This window comes from Myotis brandtii, unplaced genomic scaffold, assembly GCF_000412655.1.
Source record: "Myotis brandtii unplaced genomic scaffold, ASM41265v1 scaffold305, whole genome shotgun sequence".
NCBI lineage: Eukaryota > Metazoa > Chordata > Mammalia > Chiroptera > Vespertilionidae > Myotis > Myotis brandtii.
This window is the reverse complement of record NW_005361652.1, coordinates 521,525-533,546: the sequence shown is the minus strand read 5'-3', so window position 1 is coordinate 533,546 and position 12,022 is coordinate 521,525. Positions and strand designations below refer to the sequence as shown.

The window sequence follows — 12,022 nt, the reverse complement described above, 5'->3', positions numbered from 1 at the left end:
AATAATTGAGTGACTGCTATATTTGTGGTGGTATCAAGGTAAGTGTGGTTTAAATTATACTGGACTCAGGAACTGGTGTTCAAGCAATTAGGGTTCAGATTAGCTATTCTTGACCATTAAATTGTCAAATATGAAGTTGTATTAATACCAGAATTGTAAAAAATGTTGGGGGTTGTTGCAGAAAGTGGAGGGATTGAGCAAAGAAAAAGAAAAAAGGAGAGAGAATTCATGGACATGAACAACAGTGTGGTGATTTCAAGGGAAGAGGTGAGTAGAGGTGGAAGAGGGCATAAAGGGAATAAATGGTGATGGGAAAAATAAAAAACACACTAGAATTGTAAAAAATGACAGCTCTTTCTGATATTCAACTTTGAAAATGTATTTATCAGATACAGTACATTAAACTTTATGAATAAATCCATAATTTATCTCTACAAGTTAGATTGGCATTTAACTAATTTGCTTTATGGTTTGCTTAATGATGTTGCCTAACAGTTCAGGAAGGAAAAGGGTATAACTGGGCTCACAATCACTTTTGAAGTAAAGTGCAGATTTAGAGAGATTCAAATGCTGAAATGACAGCTGTTCTGTGATCAGGGTTTAGGCCATAGCGGTTTCTTGTCCAATTAATGTCAGTTTTCATCATCAGAGACTTTTAGCATAGTTCCCTTTTCACTGCGGGGGGGGGGGGAGAATGGGTGCTATGCTTTTTTGAAAAACAAAATGAAATTAATAGTGGATTTTGAAATTCTAGAAAGATAGAAGAAGAAATGTAGTCATATTCTTTTGCCAGAGTTGATTTTAGAAATTTATACAGCCTTACTTTCTTCAGGCAAAAACTGCAACCCAGTGTTCTGATTCTCACTTTAGTGCTATTTTTGATGAATGGTGCTCCTACCCTGGCTCAAACTCTAGTCTATTTCTGGTTACAAATTTTTAAATAAAGAGCACTATTGAATTCAAAAATATCAAAACAAATACAATTTTTTTATTTTACAAATTATTGGACACTGAAGGAAATTAAGTTTTCTATTTTACATAGGAAGAAATTCTAGTAAACCAGTACCAGTTCAAAATGTGATTTGGAAATTCTTTTTTTCTACTACTGAAGGTGATAATAAATGTACACAATTCGTTTCACTGGTTTAGTCCATATTCTTCGTAGTAGTGAATGTCTTATATATAGGAGACATTTGCAATTGCCTAGAGGGAAGACACTATATTTTATTCCTTTCTGTAACTCCAAGGCCTAGCACTGTGTCTGGCATATATATAGATATAAGAAAAACCTTAATAAATGAAATTAGAGGTACTATCTTTTGTATAATTGCTCCTATAAAAAGGTTAATTGAACTATACCTTGATTTTATTAGCACTGTGTCTTAATCAACTGATCTGTGCAAATCATATTTTGCTTCTTAAGCCTGGTACTTTCCAAAGGAGATAGTTGGTATAGTAAAATTTTGGATTAAAAGGTGGAAAACTTGGCAGCTTGTACATGAGTCTCTGTATTAATGTATCAACATTGGTTTTAAAGATCAACTGTAATGCCCTAGCTGGTTTGGCTCAGTGGATAGAGCATCGGCCTGCAGACTGAAGGGTCCTGGATTCGATTGTGGTCAAGGGCACATGCATGAGTTGCGAGCTCGATCCCCAGTAGGGGGTGTGCAGGATGTAGCCAATCAATGACTCTCATCATTAATGTTTCTGTCTCTCCTTCTCCCTTCTTCTCTGAAATCAATATATATATCCTATATAATTAAGAGCTAATCGCTAATTAGACTGAACAGCAGGATGACCTTCTGGACAACTGTCTGGATGACCTTCCTGATGAAGCCAGGGCTGTGAGGGCCGAGCCCCTTGCACAAATTTTGTGCATTGGGCCTTTAGTATATATATATAAAAGGCTAATATGCTAAGTATCCTTCCCTCCATCCAGGTAATGACGTCACGTAGCAACGCCCAGCTTCCTCTCCCTAGTGACGACAAACGTCCTTGCAGTTTCTTCAGCCCAGGAACATGACTTGCTTTATAGCCAGGTGGAAATACTTTACACTGTAACCAAATGTCTTTGAAGTGTTTTCCCATGCCTCATCTCATTTGATCCTCACAGAAGTCCTGGAGTAGGTAGATAGGACACTCAGTGGAATCCTATTTTCTTTTCATTAGCCAGAAAACGAAGATTTAGAAAGTTTAGAAACTTGACCCAACTGAAAATAAGTAAGAAATGGTGGACCTTAAAAATAACTTCAGGTTTTCTCACTGCACAGAATATAGTCAAAGATTGCTGCAGTTAAATATTTCACCCTTTGTTCTCCCTGCATGATCTATAATAATAATCTGCTTCATGTTGATATTTACTGCAGTGTTGCTGACAATTACCTGAAAGAGAAGTTGGAGTGCTTCACTGAGCTGGAAAAAGTTTAGCTAAATCAGAAAGCAGGTCTAATTAAACAAGTTTATTCTATATATACTAGAGGCCTGGTGCACAAAATTCGTGCACTGGGGGAGGGCCCTCAGCCCAGCCTGCACCCTCTCACAGTCCAGGACCCCTCAGGGGATGTCCGCCTACTGGCTTAGGCAGGGTGTCTGCCTCTCCATTCTCCATCCTTCCATCTGTGACACCTGTCACCCTTGCCAGGCCTCCCCCAAAGTGAGCTCAGCTCAATCCCTGAATGTAAAAGTGCACAGGGGGTTGGGGGGAGCTCCACTCCAGTGCCCCCTGATTCACAGTGACAGAACCTGGTAGACAGGACCTGGTCTCAGGACGGTGGCCACAACTGCAGAACATAGATCTGTTTCAAGAAAAGTTGGGAATGCAGATTTTCGTATGAGCCCCTATTCCAAAAGGTGGCAGTTTATTCACATTGTGGCAAAGACACCTTCAAGAGTAACATAAGAGGTTAAAGTCAGGGCCATTTCCTCATCCATTCTCTCTAAGGCACCTGAACAGAACCAAGTCTCAGCTCTTCACAGGACACTTCTGGAGGTTTTTTTTTTTTTTTAAGCCTAAAGGATAGTAGTCTGTCTTCATTCTTTTTCTTTGTTATTTTTTCATCATCAGATAAAAGGATATGTACATTGGGGCAATCCTCTCGAGATACAGTATTCCAGTTGCACCCATTTGATGATGACAGCGCCCCTTAGAGGGTGGGAGCCGACAGATGGGAAGCAGGGAATTCTGAAAACCAAAGCAATGACAGAGATGCTAAGCCTTTCCTTCACGTGTCTGACACCCCTCTTCAGGTGGCCTGCAGGCCAGGCATCTGCTGGACCTTTATTACTTGATGTCCTGGCAGGCTGCCCTGGGCCCTACTAGGCAGTGTGCAGGGCCTCCTGGACCCAGGAGGAGTAGCCCCCCCCGCCACTCCTGGTACAGCTCCTGCACATGGGCGCTGGTCTCCTGGGGCCACACCGGGATGGCAGCGTAGATGCCTTCCATCTGCTGCATCAGTGCCCTGTCTGCACACCCGCCGTCTGCCTGGGCCTGGCCCCTGCTGCTTAGGAATGCCTGGTGCAGGCCAGGATCTCCACAAAGTGGCAGGGAAAGTTGCCCCTCTACAGCTTCAGGACCGCTTCTGGATGTTCTGAAAGCCTTAAGCAACCTCAAAGCGTAGCAGAACCTCTCTGTCCCTTTCAAGGGTGACCTCCTAGAAGTCTTTGTTCCTCAGGGTGCGGTAGGAGAGCACTCCCAAATCCTTGTTGAACAGCTCCTTGGCCATGTGCCTGAAGATGTGTGTCTGGTACCCGTCGGAGCTGGCACCCTCGTGAAGCCTCACATCCTTCTCCTTCATGTCTCCAAACAGCGTGTCCACGGTGGCGTCATTCGAGGCGAGGTCACTTTGCTCCATTATCAGGACAATTTCACCTGAGGTTAACACACCAGTCAGCACCCTGGGAACTATGTAAAGCTATGGGAACATTAGCTTTGGGAACATTTTCTCAAAGGGCCTCCAGTTTCTTGTCATAACACGGGGCCACAATGATGTGGAAAATCTTGTCTGGGGACAGGTTCTGTTGGCTGGGGAAGTAATCCTTCACCAGAAAGCCCATGATCTGCTGGGGAGACTTGGCTGTGCAGAGGTGGGGGGTGATGGGGTAACCCAGCACATGCTCTGCATATCGGTCCCAGCTGGGGCAGGTGGAGGTCAGCAAGGGTAGCCGGGGCTCTTCGTCACGGTGCTGGCAGTACCCACGCACAAATTCCTTCTTACTCTCCAGGATGCTGAAGTCCTCAGCTATCTTCATGTCAAAGACAGTGCACCCCCCAAGGCTTTTGAGAAAGCCGCAGAGCCTTCTGGATGCATCAGTGACACTGAGGCTGATAGCACCAAAAAATAAGGCAGGAACTAAGGACACACGGACACTGCCAGCACTTTGTGCTGTGAGGTATCACATTTCTTATTAAGGTTCAGAACACGGAAGAAGTCCTTGGTGTTCTATTGAGAAACTTGGACTCCTTCCTCTGTAGTCACACAACTGTCACACGCCAGGCAGTCACTCAGAAATATCTTGGCATCGGCCAACTTATGGAATTCTCCCTTCTCTCCTTCTGAGCCGGACTCCGGACGTTGACTGTGGCATTCTCTTGGTCATCGGTTTTTTGTTTTTTTTACTACATTCCTTCCATGTGCAGTGATCACACATCATCTGGAGCTGGGCGGGTGGGGGCCAGCTTGAGTGACCTGGAGGAAGCAGAGGGAGAGCAGTCGGTCACCGCTGGTCGCCCCTGGTGCTGCTGGCAGTATCCTTTCTTCCTTGTGGAGCATCTAGGGAGGGGAAGTTGCTGCAGTGCCCAAGGCCAAGTTCCTGGAGGCTGGCAGCACTGTGAGGATCGTGCCGGAGGCGCTGGTCCATTGGTGCCTGGCCTGTCCTCTTCAGATTGAACCTTCAAGACTACTAAGGGAGCTAGTCCAAGGGAGGGTAAGTGGCCGCAGTGCGCGAGGCCGAGTTCCAGGAGGCCAGCAGTGCTTTCAGGATTGTGCCAGTGGTGCCGGTCCATTGGTGCCTGTCCTGTCCTCTGTAGATTGAACTTACAGTACTACTATGGGAGCCAGTCCCCAGTTCTGCCCTGCCTCCACCACCGATTGATTGGAGTCTGAGAGCCAGGAGGAGGGACCAAGAGGCCTGCCTTCCAGCTGCTTGCCAGTCCCCGGGCCACTCACTCCAGTTCCCTATTAACCATCTTCTGATCAATGGGAGCCTGCAGGCCAGGGGAGGAACCAAGTGGTCTGCCTTCCAACCGCCCACTCAAAATGTCGCTGCTGCCACAGATTCATTGGAGCCTGAGGGACCCCAGTTCCCCTGTTAGCCATCACCTGATCATTGGAGCCTGAGGGCCTGGGGGGAGGGGGAGGTCAACCATCGTCCATTCGGTAGTCCGTTTGGTCATTACGGACACTGGGTTTTTATAGCTACACTAATAAAAGAGAAACATGCAAATTGGTGTCACTCTGCTACACCCACAAGCCACGCCCACCAGCCAATCAGGAGTGAGTATGCAAATTAACCCAACCAAGATGGCAGTGGCCACGGAGCTGGAGCGAGCAGGAGGCTTGGGTTGCCCCCTGCGATGGAGGAAGCCAAGCTTCCCACCTTCCCTGTCCAGCCCTCGGCTCCACTCAAGGCTACAAAGTTTCAATTATAGAAGATAAATAAACCCCAAATATTTGCTTCCCTCCACTCAAGGAGGCGCTGAAAAAAAAGAAAAAAAAAGGAGAGGCTGGGAGCTTGGGTCGCCAGGGGCCGTGGCCAGCCTGCAAAAAGCCATCGGCCCCTCACCCAGGCTGGCCAGGCACCCCAGTGGGAACCCCCACCCTGAAGGGGATGTGGCCAGCTTGAAAACAGCCCTCAGCCCCTCATCCAGGCTGGCAACAAACCCCCAGCAGGGACCCTCACCCCATGGGGGCGTGGCTGGCCTGCAAATCACCACAGGCCTCTCGCCCAGGCCACCCCACGCCCCAAGGGAACACCCACCCTGATCCAGGATACCCTTCAGGGCAAACCAGCCAGCACCCACCCATGCACCAGGTCATTATCTATACTAATGAAAGGATAATATGCTAATTAGACTGGGAGACCTTCCAGGAGACCTTCCGGACATTCTTCTGGACAAAGCCATGGTGGCAGGGCTAAGGTAGAGGTGGTTAGAGACCAAGAGCAGAGAGCAGTTGTGGGTGATCAGGCTGGTGGGGGCCGGGGCCATTGGGGTAAGCAGACCAGCAGTCCCGGATTGCGAGAGGGATGTCCGACTGCCGGTTTAGACCCGATCCCTGTAAACCGGCAGTAGGACATCCTTCAAGGGGTCCCAGATTGGAGAGGGTGCAGGCCGGGCTGAGGAACATCCCCTCCCCCGTGCATGAATATTGTGCACTGGGCCATTATGGACACTGGGTTTTTATATATTAGGATAAAAGGCTAAGTTGACTCGCACATGCGTGATACATATAAACCTCTCGCTGGTGCCAATTGCATGCATGTGCTTGATCTGTCATTGTCAATCATGAATTTGGTTGACACTTCTATTATAGAGAAAGGGAAATAGCAATATTAAAATATTTCTTCTTTTATTTTCACCAAAATAATACAGTTTTATTCTTACATGCCTGCATTTCCTCATGTCTCTCTCTCTCAGAGTTCATTTGAATGGTCTGTTCCCTCTCACTAGCAAGGTTTTAGAGCTATGCAAGGATTTTTATTTACTTCCCTTGCTCTAAGGAGGGCATATATCTAGTCCTCAATGTTTTGACCTCTCTTATCTCCATCGCTAACCCAGAAAGTTTTAGAACAGCAGTGTCCAGTAGAAATATAATGTGAGCTACATATGTAATTAAAAAAAAATTTCTTTATTGTCTAAAGTTTTATATATGTCTCTTTTTCCCCCAATTGACTACCCCCCCAAGCCATTCCTGCCCCGGGCAAGCCCCCACTGCTCCAGTGTTCATTTGTTATGCTAATATGCATGCATACAAGTCCTTTGGTTGCTCTCTAACTTCCTCTCCCTTGCCATTTGTCTCTGGATCTATTCTTGTTCACAAATTATTGTTGATTATTATATCCCACATATGAGTGAGATCATGTGATATTTATGTTTCTACTAGAGACCCAGTGCACGAATTCGTGCACCAGTGGGGTCGCTCAGCCTGGCCTGCAGGATCGAGCTGAAACCAGCTCTTCAACATCCCCCGAGGGGTCCGGGATTGTGAGAGGGTGCAGGCCAGGCCGAGGGACCCCACTGGTGCACAGGAGGTTGGCCAGCCGGGGAGAGCCTGCAGGAGGGATCCAGGGTGTATCCGGCTTGTCTCACTCAGTCCCAATGGGCTGGACCCCAGCAACAAGCTAACCTACCAGTCAGAGTGTCTGCCCTTGGTGGTCCGTGCATGCCATAGCGACTGGTCCACCAGTTGACTGTCTGTCCCCTGGTGGTCAGTGCACATCATAGTGAGTGGTCGAGCATCCTTAGCATATCATTAGCATATTATGCTTTGATTGGTTAAACAGATGACTAGACACTTAGCATATTAGACTTTTATTATATAGGATGACTGGCTTATTTCACTTAGCATAATGCTCTCCAGTTCCATCCATGCTGTTGCAAATGGTAAAAGTTCCTTCGTTTTTTTAGCAGCATAGTATTCCATTGTGTAGATGTACCACAGTTTTCTAATCCAGTTATCTGTTGATGGGCACTTAGGCTGTTTCCAAATCTTATCTATGGTAAGTTGTGCTGCTATGAACATAGGGGTGCATATATCCTTTCTGATTGGTGTTTCTGATTTCTTGGGATATAGTCCTAGAAGTGGGATTACTGGGTCAAATGGGAGTTCCATTTTAACTTTTTAAGGAAACTACATACTGTCTTCCACAGTGGCTGCACCAGTCTGCATTCCCCCAGCAGTGCAGGAGGGTTCCTTTTTCTCCATGTCCTTGCCAGCATTTGTTGTTTGTTGAATTGTTGATGATAGTCATTCTGACAGGTGTGAGATGGTATCTCATTGTTGTTTTGATTTGCATCTCTCAGATGATTAGTGACTTTTGAGCATGTTTTCATGTGTCTCTGGGCCTTCTGTATGTTCTCTTTTGAAGAGTGTCTATTTAGATCCTTTGCCCATTTTTTGATTGGATTGTTTATCTTTCTTTTGTTAAGTTGTATGAGTTCCCTGTAAATGTTGGAGATTAAACCCTTATCAGTGATAATATTGACAAATATGTTCTCCGATGCAGTGAGCTGTCTTGTTGTTTTGCTGATGGTTTCTTTTGATATGCAGAAGCTTTTTATTTTGATGTAGTCCCATTTGTTTATTTTCTCCTTAGTCTCCATTGCCCTAGTAACTGTATCTGTAAAGATATTGCTATGACATATATCTGCTGTTTTGCTGCCTATGGAGTTTTGTAGGATTTTTTGGTTTCCCATCTTACATTTAAGTCCTTCAGCAATTTTGAGTTTGTTTTCGTGTATGGTGTAAGTTGGTGACCTACAGTCATTTTTTTGCATGTATCTAACCAAATTTCCCAACACCATTTATTGAAGAGACTATCTTGCTCCATTGTATGCTCTTGCCTCCTTTGTCAAATATTAATTGAGCATAATGGCTTGGGTCCATTTCTGGGTTCTCTGTTCTATTCCATTGGTCTGTATGTCTGTTCTTGTGCCAGTACCAGGCAGTTTTGAGAACTGTGGCTTGGTTAGTATAGCTTGATATCTGGTATTGTGATCCCTCCAGCTTTGTTCTTTTTTCTCAGGATTGCTGTGGTTATTAGGGGTATTTTTTATTCTAGATGAATTTTTGGAGAGTTTGTTCTAGATCTTTGAAATATGCCGTTGGTATTTTAATGGGAATTGCATTGTATCTTTAGAATGTTTTGGGTAATATGGATATTTTAATGATGTTGATTGTACCAATCCATGAACATGATATCTTCTTCCATTTGTTTATGTCTTCCTCTATCTCTTTTTTCAATGTCCTTAGTTTTCTGAGTAGAGGTCTTTTATGTCCTTAAGTTTATTCCTAGGTATCTTAATATTTTTGGTGCAATGGTAAATGAGATTGTTTTTTTCATTTCTTTTTCTGTGAGTTCCTTATTGATGTATAAAAGGCCATAGATTTCTGGGTACTAATATGTATCCTGCTACATTGCCGAATTCATTTATTAGGTCTAGTAGTTTTTTGATTTTGTCTTTGGGGTTTTCTATGTATAGTATCATGTCATCTGCAAATAAGGACAGTTTTACTTCTTTTCTAATTTGGATACCTTTTATTTCTTCTTCTTGTCTGATAGCTAGGCTAGCTCTTCCAGTACTATATGGAACAGGAGTGGTGAAGTGTCTTATTCCTGTTCTTAGGGGAAATGAGTTTAGTTTTTCCCCTTTGAGTATGCTGTTGGCTGTAGTTTTGTCATATAAGGCTTTTATTATATTGAGGTATGATCCCACTATTGCCAATTTGCTGAGAGCTTTTATCAAGAAAGAGTATTGGATTTTGTCAAATGCTTTTTTCTGCATCGATTGATATGATCATGTGATTTTTGTCTCTCAATTTGTTTATTTGATGTGCTGGGGTCTTTTCTGCATTTACAATGGTTCAGGAATCTGGAGAAGGGCTATGAATAAATTAATAAAGAGACTAGAGAAGAAATATGAATTTGGAAGTCATTTTGGGGTGCCAGATGGAAACTTAGTTCTAGTGACTAAGCTCTCTGAATCTCCAGCCCCCTGTTTTTTGACTCCCACACTAGAGGCCCGGTGCACAAAAATTTGTGCACTCGGGGGGGGCCCTCAGCCCGGCCTATGCCCTCTTGCAGTCTGGGACCCCTCAGAGGATTCCACCTGCTGGCTTACAGCCTGGGTGAGGGGCTGAGGGCTGTTTTCAGGCTGGTCAAGCCCCCCAGTGGGGACCCTCACCCCATTGGGGTGTGCCCAGCCTGGGTGAGGGGCTGAGGGCTGTTTGCATGCTGGCCACACCCCCTTCAGAGTGGGGGTCCCTACTGTGGTGCCTGACCAGCCTGGGTGAAGGGCTGAGGGCCATTTTCAGGCTGGCTATAGCCCCTTCAGCATTGTGGGGGTCCCTCTGGGGTGCCTGGACAGCCTGGGTGAGGGGCTGATGGCCGTGTTCAGGCTGGCCACCCCCCCCTGCGACCCAAGCTCCCAGCCTCTCCTTTTTTTCTTTTTCTTTTATTTCTGGGATTTATTTATCCTCTACAATTGAAACTTTGTAGCCTTGAGTGAAGCCCAGGTCAGCTGGAAGCCTGGGTTGCCCCATGGTAACCCAGACTCCTAGCCCCTCCTTGAGCGAAGGCCACTTCCAGATGGAAGCAGGTATCTGGGCTTTATTTATCTTCTATAATTGAAACTTTATAGCCTTGAGCGGAGCCCAGTGCCGACCAGGGCAGGTGGGAAGCTTGGCTTCCTCCATCGCCAGGGGCAACCCAAGCCTCCTGCTCGCACCAGCTCCATGGCTGTCGCCATCTTTGTGACGGAGTGATGGAGTGATGGTTAATTTGCATATTACTCTTTTATTAGATAGGATTTTGCACTATGGCAAAGCAGATATACATATCAAAGATAAGGTCTGGTAAACAATAAAGGACAATCAGGTTGGGGGAAACTGCCCTCAGGTTTATATGCAGATTATCAGCCCTGCTGAATATAGAAGCCCATCAAACTTTTGAGGACTTTTCGCATTTATTATGACCTGCTGGACTTAGCCTCCAGCAGTGATGTATCACATTTATTGATTTGCAGATATTGTACCATCCTTGTATCCTTGGAATAAAATCCACTTCGTCATGGTGTATGATCTTTCTAATGTAATACTGATTCCAATTTGCTAGAATTTTGTTGAGGATTTTAGCGTCTATGTTCATCAAGGATATTGGCCTGTAGTTCTCTTTCTTTGTGGTGTGTTTATCTGATTTTGGGATTAGGGTGACACTGGCTTCATTGAAAGAGCTTGGAAATGTTCCTTCCTCTTGAATTGTTTGGAATAGTCTGAGGAACATCTGTTTTAATTCTTCTTTGAATGCTTGGTAGAACTCTCCTGTAAAGCCATCTGGACCAGGGCTTTTGTTTGCTGGAAGATTTTTGATCAATGCTTCAATTTCTTCAGTAGTCATTGGCCTAGTCAGGTGTTTTTTTTTCTTATTCCAGATTGAGTTTTGGGAGTTTGTATTTTTCTAAGAATATGACCATTTCGTCTATGTTGTCCATTTTGTTGGAATAGAGTTGTTCATAGTATTTTTCATAATCATTTGCATTTCTGTGGGATCGGTTGTTATATGATCATGTGATTTTTGTCTCTCAATTTGTTTATTTGATGTGCTGGGGTCTTTTCTGCATTTACAATGGTTCAGGAATCTGGAGAAGGGCTATGAATAAATTAATAAAGAGACTAGAGAAGAAATATGAATTTGGAAGTCATTTTGGGGTGCCAGATTTTCTAACTCTTTGAGTTGTAGGGTTAGATAATTTATACCATTTTTTCTTTTTTTGTTGTTGTTGTTTTTTTTTTTTTTTTAGGTAGGCCCTTAGAGCTATGATCTTCCCTCTCATGACTGCTTTCACTGTGTCCCATACATTTTAGATTGTTGTGTTTTCATTGTCATTGCTTGATATGATTTCTGTCTTCTTGAATTTGAAGAGACTTTGCCTATGTCCCAATATGTGGTCTATCTTTGAAAATGACCCATGTGCACTTAAGAATAATGTGTATTCTGTGGCTTTGGGGTGAAATGTTCTGAAGATGTCAATTAATTCCATCTAATCTGGTCAGTCATTTAGGATTGCTTTTTCCTTGCTGATTTTTTTGTTTAGAGGATTTGTCCAGTGGTGTTAGTGGGGTATTAAAGTCCCCTACTATGATTGTATTGCTGTCAATCTCTCCCTTGATTTCTCCAGAAGTTTTTTTTTTATGTATTTGGGTGCTTCTGTATTGGGTGCATATATGTTTACCAGAGTTATATCTTCTTGTTGAATTGCTCCCTTTGGTATTATGAAGTGGCCTTCCTTATCTCTTGTTATGGCCTT

At 44.4% G+C, this 12,022-nt stretch overlaps 1 protein-coding gene and 1 pseudogene across 3 annotated transcripts in view; one reads left to right on the top strand and one right to left on the bottom strand.

The window, feature by feature from the left end:
* The window catches only part of RNF128 (ring finger protein 128, E3 ubiquitin protein ligase), a 151,325-nt gene that overhangs the window by 83,827 nt on the left and 55,476 nt on the right, over positions 1–12,022 (top strand). The gene's annotated exons all lie outside the window — the stretch shown is intronic.
* On the bottom strand, positions 2,801–4,650 carry LOC106726699 (annotated as a pseudogene).